This window comes from Canis lupus, chromosome 26 (genome assembly GCF_011100685.1).
Source record: "Canis lupus familiaris isolate Mischka breed German Shepherd chromosome 26, alternate assembly UU_Cfam_GSD_1.0, whole genome shotgun sequence".
NCBI lineage: Eukaryota > Metazoa > Chordata > Mammalia > Carnivora > Canidae > Canis > Canis lupus.
The window spans coordinates 7,002,743-7,014,500 of NC_049247.1; the positions used below are offsets into that span (position 1 = coordinate 7,002,743).

At 42.3% G+C, this 11,758-nt stretch overlaps 1 long non-coding RNA gene across 1 annotated transcript; it reads right to left on the reverse strand.

Annotated features, from left to right (window-relative positions):
- Positions 1 to 3,391: 3,391 nt before the first annotated feature.
- On the reverse strand, positions 3,392 to 7,501 carry LOC119877569. The gene is made up of 3 exons (XR_005378986.1): positions 6,766 to 7,501; positions 5,166 to 5,223; positions 3,392 to 3,917 (listed from the first exon to the last, which is right to left on the reverse strand). It is a non-coding gene; the product is annotated as an uncharacterized LOC119877569 (long non-coding RNA).
- Between the last annotated feature and the right edge of the window lie 4,257 nt (positions 7,502 to 11,758).

Consider the following 11,758-nt stretch of genomic DNA (forward strand, 5'->3'; position numbering starts at 1 on the left):
AGATTTTATTTATTTATTCATGGGAGACTGAGAGACACAGAGAAAGAGGCAGAGACACAGGCAGAGGGAGAAGCAGGCTCCATGCAGTGAGCCCGTCATGGGACTCTAGGATCACGACCTGGGCTTAAGGCAGGCGCCAAACTGCTGATCCACCCAGGGATCCCTTAATGCCACTTTAAAATGGGTAAAATGGGGGTGCCTGGGTGGCTCAGTGGTTGAGTGTCTGCCTTTGGCTCAGGTCATGATCCCGGGGTCCTGGGATTGAGCCCCATGTTTGGGCAGCAGGGAGCCTACTTCTTCTCCCTCTGCCTGACTTTCCCCCTGCTTGCGTGCTCTCTCTCTCTCTCTCAAATAAATAAATAAAATATTTTTAAAAATTTGCTATCTTTAAAGCAAATATCTTATTTATTTATTTATTTATTTATTTGTTTGTTTGTTTGTTTATTTATTTATTTATTTTATTGATGAAAATGGTAAGCCAGGAAAGAGAAACTCTAGAATGTCACCATTCTCGTGAGGTGGCTTCTCTTCGTTATTGCTCTGACTTCTGAGTTGCTTTCCTCCCTACCTTGTGGCTTTTATTTACTCACAGCCTCTGCCAACTGTCTCCATCTGGGTCTCTTTGCTTCTGCATGACTGGTGTTAACTTCTGCATGTCTCGCATTCAAACTTCCACAAAGGGAAGACTCGACTGGATTATTGTCACTGTCTAGCATCACCTCTAATGAGCAGAGGATGTTATTGAGTGTAATAGCCACTATCTAATTGTAGTGGGTGACCACTACACTTGAATGGTGACCCCTAAAAAGACATGTTCCCCAGCCCTAACTTGAGGCATCTTATTTGTGAATATCATCTATTTGGGAAAAGGGTCTTTGCATATGTAATCAAATTTAGGATATGAACATGAACTCAGCCTGGATGACCTGGATGGGTCCCAAATCCAATCACAGTGTCCTTATAGGAGACACACAGAGAGGAGAGACACAGAGGAGAAGTCCTGTGAAGACTGAGACAGAGAGTAAGGTGAAGCAACCACAAGCCAAGGAATGCCTGAAGCCACTGGAAGCTGGAAGAGGCAAGGAAAGATTTTTTTCCTTAGAGTCTTTGGAAGGAGTATGACATGCCAACACCTCAATTTCAGATTTCTGGCTTCCAGAACTGTGAGAGAATAAATCTCTGTTGTTTTAAGCCACCTAATGTGTAATAATTTGTTTCAATAGTCCTAGGAAACAAATATACCAGAAGAGAGTGCCTTTTTGAGCAAAACTTATGTACCAGGCCACTTCATGGGCTGCTGGTCAGCTGTGGATGGTTCCTAGGGATGCAGACCAATAGCTGTTCTAGTCAGCTGAAGCCAGAGAGGTGACGTGGCATGATTTTTGAGCCATAGACTTCTCTTTCAGCATAGCCCAGAGAGAGGAAGCCCATAGCCCATAGCCCAGAGACAACAGCACGAGGGATTGCAATTCAGTTTTTAAAAACTTTCCTGCTCTGGGGTTTCTGGATTGATTGATTGATTGATTGATTATTTCTGGATATATATATATATATATATATATATATATATATATATAAGATTTTATTTATTTATTCATGAGAGAGAGAGACACACACACACACACACACAGAGGGGCAGAAACACAGGCAGAGGGAGAAGCAGGCTCCCTGCAAGGAGCCCAATGTGGGACTCAATCCTCCAACCTGGGATCATGCCCTGAGCTGAAAGCAGAGGCCCAACGGCTGAGCCACCCAGGCGTCCCAATTTCTAGATATAAAATAATCATTCATTTTCAAACTTAGTTTGATGTTTCTCATGAACATTAAGCTGAAAATAAATACATGTCCGTGGTGCTCAAAGCAGTGTCCCTGGATCCTGCCCTTGGCCTTGCTGGCCTTTTGAAGGATAGCCTTGACATTTCCTTGCTGTAACCACTTCCCGGGAGCCACCATGTTAGGGAGCACTTGCAGCCTCTCTAACCATCTATTGTCAGGGAGGATCTGATCAGAATCCTTCCTCTCTTCTGCACTTTCATGGTACCCTGGATTTTTACTTCTTCACAGCATTTATCACACTGTGAATTAAATAATTATTTGCTTGACTATTCCTTTAGTTTCAATCTCATCCACCACACTGTAAGCTCTGTGAGGACAGGAGCTAAGAGCCTCTGGCTTACTACCACTTCCGCAGTGCCTTGTGCGGTGTGGAAGTAGTAGGCACACAATAAATATTTGTGGAATAGAAGCATAAATGGCTTCCATATGATGGTGGTGGAGGCAAAGGCAAATCTGGGTACACAAATCAAAATCTAGAAGACAATTAAATCAATGAAGCACATTCCCATTTGAAGCATCTCGCCAGGGTCTCTGCAAGGGTACTAGAGGGAAAGTGCACTCTGGATCCACCAGGGTCATCCCTCCAATATTTTTTAAGAGCTTCTACTTCACATGGCTTTGAACCACTGGCATGCTATTTATTATGACTCTAGTTCCTACACTTCTTCATTAAGACAACTGTTTATAGAATAGACAATCCATAAAGGAAAGGTTGTTTGACAACTAGAACAGAGAAGTTCACACCCATGAACAGGATACAGATTACTCTAATAATATTGAGGGGGTGGTTGGCAGAGAACTTGCCTACCTGCGTCATGGTGTTTGTGCTCATGGTTACCACCTTCTGCAAATGGCCTTCCTCCAAGCATCTGTGTCCTTCCGAGGTGACTGGGTTCAAACCTAGCTACAGGGTGTGAATCTTGTGAGTTTAGCCAGTCATAGTGGTCTTATTCTCCTTGCAAAGACATTGTTGCAGGCCTGGGGTTGTGAAGCAGTTCTGACCAGTATGATGTGAGGGTTAGTCTTCTAGGGATACTTCTCAGAAAATGTCCCAGCGATGTCATTGCTAGGTATATGCCCCAAAGAACTGAAAATTGGTTACTCAAACAAATACATGTACAAGCATGTTCATGGCAACATTATTCAATAGCTAAAAGGTGGGGATCCCTGGGTGGCGCAGCGGTTTGGCGCCTGCCTTTGGCCCAGGGCGCGATCCTGGAGACCCGGGATCGAATCCCACGTCGGGCTCCCGGTGCATGGAGCCTGCTTCTCCCTCTGCCTGTGTCTCTGCCTCTCTCTCTCTCTGTGACTATCATAAATAAATAAAAATTAAAAAAAAAAATAGCTAAAAGGTGGAAACAACCCAAATGTCTGTGGACATGGATAAACAAAGTGTGGTGGATTCATACAATAGAATATCACAAAAAGGAATGACATGTTGTTACAAGCCACACTGTGGATGAACCATGGGAACATTAGACCAGTTGAAAAAAGCCACAAAAAAGGCCTCGTATTGTATAATTCCAATTTAATGAAACATTTAGAATAAGCACATCCTTAGAGACAGAAGGTAGATGAATGGTTGCCCAGGGATGAGGGAAGGAGGAATAGGGAATGATTGTTTAGTGGGAATGGGGGTCTCCTTTGGGAGAGATGAACATATTTTGGAACTAGAGAGAGGTGATGGTTACACAACACTGTGAATATACCAAATGTCCCCGAATTATTCATTTTAAAGAAGGTTAATTTCATGTATGAATTTCACCTTAATTTAAAAAGAGGATTTGGGGTGGGGAATAAAAAAGGATTTTTGGAAATTCTTGCCTACAGATGTCATGCTGGAAGCTGATGAAATCTTTTGCATTGTGAGGAGACAAACTAAGGACAAACCAGCACCCTAGAGGATGGCCAAGTGGAAAAAATGGAAAGGATCTGGGCCCTTGATTATGTCATTAGCAAGTTGGGGGAACTTGTTCTCCAGTCTTCTGATTATGTAAGATATAAATGCCTTCTTTGCTTCAAGCTGCTTTTAGTTGGGTTTTCTATGACTTGCAGCCAAAGTCAGTATAGATTTCAAGGTTCTGAAAAAGCAAGGCAAAGGCATTAATTTTATCCAGACGGGAGCAAGAATCACAATACCAACAGCATCCACCTTCACACACTTTAAGTGTCCTCTCATGGGAGAGAAAAGATGACATAACGCATTGTTACGGCTAACGTGAAAGAAATATATATACCTCTTGAGCTTGTTAGGTAAATAGCAAATTTGATGACAAATTCTTGAGAGCAGTTAATCCTCCAGGTTAGATGTGGAATGTGTATGTGTCTATGTGTGGTGGTGCTCTTCAAGATGAACCCAGATCTCATCCGCCCTGTGGTCTCTAGCCAGTCTTAGTATTTCAAAAACAGGATGGACTAGCTTTAGATGCAATCTTGACATAATTATAGAGTTGTTGGCTCTGAACACTATAGGTGAGATGGATTCACTGGCCACGCCATGGAGTTTGTGTGGCTTCTCTTGGGATTTGAGAGCATAGCATCTAACACTGACATGTGACCAAGCATTATAGAAAACTCAGGCTTTCTCTGTCCAATCTATTCAATGAAGGTGAACACTTCCCTTTTCAAAGACAGGTTGACTTTTCTGCATCACTAGGCTGTGACAGGGGAAAGCAGAGGGAGATAAGTAGTCCTGTCTCCACTGCCTTTCTCTCACTTTCCCACAGCTCTGGAAAGTCCTGGCAACGCCACCCTAAAAGGTTCCTGCTCTACTCCACACATAGAAAGCTTTCAAGAAAAGGATAATGCAGCTAGGTGGACTTTTATAAGGGCATTTAAGGGCTAATATTAGGGATTAGTACTTGAAGTGTTGTTGGATTTGATCTGGTTCTTCCAGAGTTCTTGGCACCTAGTCCTAAATTGTTGTGTAATGTGTAAACTATGAAAATAAATGACTTAAGTTGCCTACCATAAAAACCTGTTTCACAGCTGTTGGATTAAAGGAAATAGGTCCTTTGCCTGTGCTGATTAAGGTGCTACATTTGTTTATAAAGGTTGCAGGGAATTAGCCATGATGAAAATGAATTAAGTTTTATCCCTCTGAGAATATTTGACAGGGATATTGCATTACATTCCTCCCTGTTTTCACTCAGTAATTTTTTTTTAAGCTAGGAATTCAGATAGTCAATGCGTCTTATCTATAAAGAGGTGAGTTATTTATTCAAGGAGTCTTGAATCTCCTGGAATGTGAGGTATTTACAAAACAATAGGTAAGTATGCTAAATAAAAGGAAACAAAACACAAATCTTGCTGCCTTTCAGAGGGCTTACCTGCATGAGGATATTGAGTAGAGTCTACCGATGTCCTGGGGGGTTAGCCCGGAACCAGCTTCAAAGAAAGGTAGAGGATAGAGAAATAAAAGATTGTTTTTTTTTTTTAATTAATTATTTATGAGAGACACAGGGAGAGAGAGAGAGAGAGAGAGGCAGAGGGAGAAGCGGACTCCTCCCAGGGAGCCCGATATGGGACTCGATCTTGGACCCCGGGATCACTCCCTGAGTTGAAGACAGATGCTCAACCACTGAGCCACCCAGGCATCCCTAAAAGACTGTTCTTCGAGAATTGTCCTTCTGGTTACTGTTATCCATTTTTTAAGTCTGTTGATTCCTTAGCTTTCCTATAGACTCAGTAGTGGGATAATTAAAATGCACATGATGTTGGTTCACATGGCCAAAACTGATGAGGGAACAGAGGACTAGCTCAGGACAAAGCACATTGACAAGCCCTTGAAACAGGCAAAGGGATATTCCTCTACAGACTCAACTGCCTCGATATTCATACTTTGCTAAGGGCAGAAGGCAATCTTAGCTCGTAAGTCTACTTTAACATATAAAAATTCCTTTAGGGGATCCCTGGGTGGCGCAGCGGTTTGGCGCCTGCCTTTGGCCCAGGGCGCGATCCTGGAGACCCGGGATCGAATCCCACATCAGGCTCCCGGTGCATGGAGCCTGCTTCTCCCTCTGCCTATGTCTCTGCCTCTCTCTCTCTCTCTCTCTCTGTGTGACTATCATAAATAAATAAAAATTTTAAAAAAATTTTAAAAAATAAAAATAAAAATTCCTTTAGAATGATGGTTCCTGATGTGAAATGTTGGGGTCTGGGAGTGAACGGTCAAGAAAGAATTCCTGAGGTGTCTTCAGTGCAAAAAAGGTAGTGTTTTTTTGTTTTGTTTGTTTGAAGCTCAATCTGTCTATTTAAGAGACAGAGTGTGTGCATAGAAGGAGAGGGAGAAGCAGACAACCCACTGAGCAGGGATCCTGATGTGGGGCTCTATCTCAGGACCCCAGAGTCATGAACTGAGCTGAAGGCAGACGCTTAACGGACTGAGCCACCCAGGTGCCATCCCCCAAAAAGGTGGTTTTATTAAAGGAGCATGGGGACAGGACCCATAGGCAGGAAGAACTGCACTGGGGTTGGGAGGGGTAGCTGATTCATACTTTATAGGTGGCGGTTAGAAAGAAAGAAAATCTCTAAAGAATTTGGAAACAAGATTTCCAGGAATTTGAGGGGCTAGCTACTGTTAAGATAAGGTCATTCTGGGCGGCTCAGGTTGTGATCTCAGAGTCCTGGGATGGAGCTCCTTGTTCAGGGGGGAGTCTGCTTCTCCTTCTCCCTCTGTCCCTCCCCCTGCTTGTGTTTTCTCTCTCTCTCTCTCTCTCTTTCTTTCTCTCTCTGTCAAATAAATAAATAAAATATTTTTTTAAAAAAGTTAAGGTCATTTACTACTGTCCAGTAAACCCTTAGTCATGAGACTCTTCAGATGTACATCAGTGCCCTGTATGCTTGGAGGATGATTGCTAACATACATCTGGGAGGGACAGAGATAAAAGAAGTCTCTAAAGGGATTTTCATATGTTAAAGAAGACTTACAGGATCCTGGAGGTCTGGCTGACATCAAGCTAAGGTTGCTTTTCTCTTCTAGCAAAGCATTAACTTTAAGGCAGTTTCAAGTTCCTTGAGGAATGCTGTACTCTGCCCCCTGAAGTATTTGTCCACGGCCTGCAGGTTGTAAGGAGATTTAATTTTATCTACATTTCTTTTGGGGAGTTAGATTATTTGATAAGAATGCTTTTTTCTTGTAAATCACCAAGACATTTGTAACTTGAGGGAGACTTATCTTGCAGGACTGTGATCTCTATTAGTTAACCATTCGTCTTTCCTTTCCTCAGGTTTAGGGACAGCCAGGAGTGCCTAAGGAAGGTCACAGCTTCCACCCCAGAGTGGGGGGTGTGGTTTGCAGGATGTCGGTTTCTGCTACGCTCCCAGCTAGTCTTCTGCTCCCTCATCAATGACCACCTGGAATATGACCTTATTTAGAAATAGTGTAAATGCACTATTGCAGATGTAATTAGGGTAAATATTAAGATGAGATCACACAGGATTAGGGCGGGCCCTAAATCCAATGACAAGCGTCCTCCTAAGAGACAGAAAAGGACGTACGGAGACACAGGGAGAAAACCATGTGATGATGGAAGCAGAGACTAGAGTAAAAGGAACATAAGCTAAGGACACCTTGAGCCACCAGAAGCCAGAAGCTACACGGTGGGATTTTCCCTTACAGCCTTTGGAGGGAGCATGGTCCTGCCAATGCCTTAATTTTGGACTTCTAGCCCCCAGAACTGTGAGGCAATAAATTCCTGGTTTGTTTGTTTGTTTGTTTGTTTGTTTGTTCAGGCTCCATGCCCACTGTGGAGCTGGTGCTCACAACCTGGCATCCCCGATTCCTGTTGTTTTAAGGCTCTCAGTTAATGGTAATTTTTTATGGCAGCCCTGGAAAGCAAGAGACATTCGGGGCAAAACTGGGGAGAAACTGTTTTCTACCACTGCCTTTCAAGAGACCTAACACAGGAGGCCAGCAGAAGACACGGCGAGAGTGTGGCTGGGTTTCTGGCCTTCGCCTTTCTGGGCCTTTCTTCCTTCACGCTGAAGATCTCTTCAACTCCCTATGACCCTCACCACTTATATTTTCTTTCCTTCCTCACTGTCAGCGTCTCTTTTCCTCCTCTGAGCCCAGAAGTAAAAATAAAAATACAGAAAAATCCCACCAGCAATCCAAACTGAACCAAAAGCCTGTCATTTTCTGAGAAAAGGTGACCCATTAATCCATGACTATGCAGAATTCTTATGTCTGCCTGGCAAACTTGTGAATGATTGAACTCAATGTTGAAGACTGGGCTTGGTTAGGAGTCTTTTAAAATTTTTTTAAATTTATTTTTATTATTTTATTATTATTTTTTAAAGATTTTATGTATTTGAGCACGCATGCATGCCAGATGTGGAGCAGAGGGAGAGGGAGAAAGAATTTCCAGCAGACTCCTCGTCAAATGCGGAGCCAGATGCAGGGCTTGATTTCACAACCCCAAGATCACAACCTGAGCCCGAACCAAGAGTTGGATGCTTAACCAAATGAGCCACCCAGGTACCCCTTAATTTTTATGTTTTTTTGTTTGATTTGTTTAAGTAATCCATACACTCAACTCGTAACCCTGAGATCAACAGTTGCATGCTCTTCTGGGACACCTGGGTGGCTCAGTGGTTAAGCATCTACCTCTGGCTCAGGGCCTGATCTTGGTGTCCTGGGATCGAGTCCCACATCGGGCTCCCTACAGGGAGCTTGCTTCTCCCTCTGCCTATGTCTCTGCCTCTTTCTGTGTGTCTCTCATGAATAAATAAATAAAATCTTAAAAAAAAAAAGAGAGAGAACTAGGGGAGTGCCTGGGTGGCTCAGCCAATTAAGCATCTGAATCTTAGTTTTGGCTCAGGGCGTGAGATTAAGCCCGGTGTTAAGCTCCACACTCAGCACAGAGTCTGCATGTCTGCCTCCCACATTTTAAGATTTTAAAATCTTAAAAAGAGAGCAAGAGAAGCACCAGCATATGCACTCATATCATTTGATGATGAAGTTTTCCTACACATTCTGGCTTCTATGACTATAAAAACAGCAATTACAAGACATGTGACATTATAGAGTGGGAAGGAGGGGAGGAAATTTTGTAAATTACTACTTCTTCTTTTTGATGACATAACAGAAGGCAAGCTGAGGGCAAAAGGCAACGTGACACGCCACATACTCCCCTGTCCCAAGGTGGAGTGGAATACATGTGACATTCTGAGGTACTCATGGCTGCCCAAGAACAAAGGAAGGAAAAAGCAAATGGTCAACTGATAAAAATCACAGTCATGAAGGATATAAAACTCCATCAGTCTGTAACTGTCTTAATGATTTACAAGAAAAACACAATCTTGAGAATAGTCAGATTTCCAGAAACCTATAGAGACTCAATTTCCTGGAGCCCTAATGTCACCTTCCCCTTCCATAGGATAATATGTATTCAGTCACTCCGCACTTACAATTCGGCTTTTTCTGCCCACGTGTGGTGTCCCTATGCTTTAATAAAATCACCTTTTTTGCACGGAAAATGTCTCATGAATCCTTTTTGGCCGTTTGCTCGCAGACCCAAACTCCAAATTACACTATTTTGAGGTATGAAATATAGAATGGATTATGAGTAATATATCATAAGACTAAAAAAAAAAGACTTAAAAAAATCAAGTCTATACGAAGAACATTAGAAAAAAATGAGTTGGGAATAACTTTGGTTTCGAGGAGGACTAGGGTGGCTCCATGGTTAAGCATTCAACTCTTGATTTCGGCTCAGGTCACGGTCTCAGGGTCATGAGATGGAGCTCTACATCTGGCTCTGAGCTGAGCTTCAGTCTGCTTGAAATTCTTTCTCCCCTTCCCCCTGCTTGTACTCTCTCTCTCTAAAAATCAATAAATAAAATCTTTTTAAAAAAATCTTGGGAGGGCCCCTGGGTGGCTCAGTCAGTTGAGCGTCTGATTTTTTAATTTCAGCTCAGGTCATGATCTCAGGGGGTCAGATCAAGCCCTACATCGGGCTCTGTGCTGGGCATGGAGTCTGGTTATGATTCTCTCTCTCTCTAAAATAAATAGATCTTTTTTTTTTTTTTTAAAGATTTTACTTATTTATTCATGAGAGACACACTGAGAGAGAGGCAGAGACATAGGCAGAGGAAGAAGCAGGCTCCATGCGGGGAGCCAGATGCAGGACTCGATCTTGGGACTCCAGGATCACGCCCTGAGCTGAAGGCAGACACTTAACCGCTGAGCCACCCAGGTGCCCCAATAAATAAATCTTTTTTTTTTTAATTAAAGAATAATTCTGGTTTTGAGATTCTCCTGGTTATCACTTATCTTTTTGATTACAAGGAATATCCTAATGCTTCATCGGTATACATGTGCATAATCACATAAATTAGATGTTCTCTTAAGTGATTCAAGGAACTTGGATACTGAGTAAATATGTAATGAGGAATGAGGGCATCAACTAGGCAAAACAGAAGGAGCAAAGACTCGAAACTGCATAGTATGTGCAGAGAATTGCTCCTCAAGACAGGTAGGGAATGGAAAACTCTGATCATTGAATCTTATCTGATATCTTGGATAAGTCTGGGTATACATATTGAAAAAAACCTAAAGAGTATCTAGGTGGTTCAAAAGCTATAGGATATAGTGATGTTTTTCATAATAGCCAAAAGGTAGAAACAACCTGAATGTCCATCAGTCGATGAATAAACAAAATATTCCATCTATAATATGGAATAAAATTATTACACCATAAAAAGGAATGAAGCTGTGACATACAGAGTTTTGTTTAAAGGTAATGTAAATAGGGATGCCTGGGTGGCTCAGCGGTTGGGTGGCTGCCTTCGTCTCAGGTTGAGATCCTGGGATCCGGGATCAGGTCCTGCATCGGGCTCTGGCGAGGAGCCTGCCTCTCTGTCTATGTGTCTCTCATGAATAAATAGATAAATCTTAAAAAAAAAAAAAATAGAGGTAATGTAAATATTCTGAAATTGACTGTGATGATGGTTGTGTATATTTGTGAGTATGTTAAAAACCATCGAAGTGTACTTTTTTTTAAAAGATTGTATTTATTAGAGAGAGAGAGAGAGAACGGATGTGAGCATGAGTGGATGGGAGGGGCGAAGGGAGAGAGAGAAGCAGGGCTCCTGATGAGCAGGGAAGTCAAATCAAGGCTCAATTCCAGGACCTCGGGGATGACCTGAGCCAAAGGCAGATGCTTAACCAACTGAGTGAGGCACCCAGGAACCCCCCACTGCGGTGTACACTTTAAATGGGTGAATTGTATGGTATGTGGACTATATCTCAATAAAGCTGCTTTTTAAAAAGCTTTAAGAGTAGTTACCAAGGGAAAGTCAGTTTAGAGGTCACATTCTTGAGTACTATGAACACTGGAAGGAGAATTCAAAAAGAGAATACTCCAGAAATTTCTTTAATCCCTTTGGAAAACACTCAGCTTTGGTTGAGTCTAGAAGCACATGCTCTTGTTTTCTAGTTGTTTTCAAATATGTAAAGAATGCCAGAAAACCACACCACCACCACCACTTTGTCTTTCTCTAATGTTTTGTAGAGTTAATGGTAAGGCCTAGCTGTTGTGAGTTAACATTCAGACTCATTTCAAGGGATGCAATGTGTTAACATAAACACTGCCAACAGGTTCTGAATCTTTGGGCCCCAGAAGAGACAGTAGAAAGAAGACTGAATATCTTATGTTTTGCCAGGCCAGGATTTCTATCCAGAAGAGAATGAAGGGAGGACACTTCACTAATAAAATTCTTTACTCCAAGTAGTGAAAGTAACGAAAATTTAGCCAACTCATTCACAGCAAGAGATGATGAAAGAATGGGCATGAGTCATGAGAATTAAATATAGTAGTGCCTTTACTTATTTAGAAGTTGTTGACTTCCCCCTTTCTATGTAATGAGGTGCTGTCACGTGTTCACATGATCATGACACATTCATGGAAGGAATTTTACC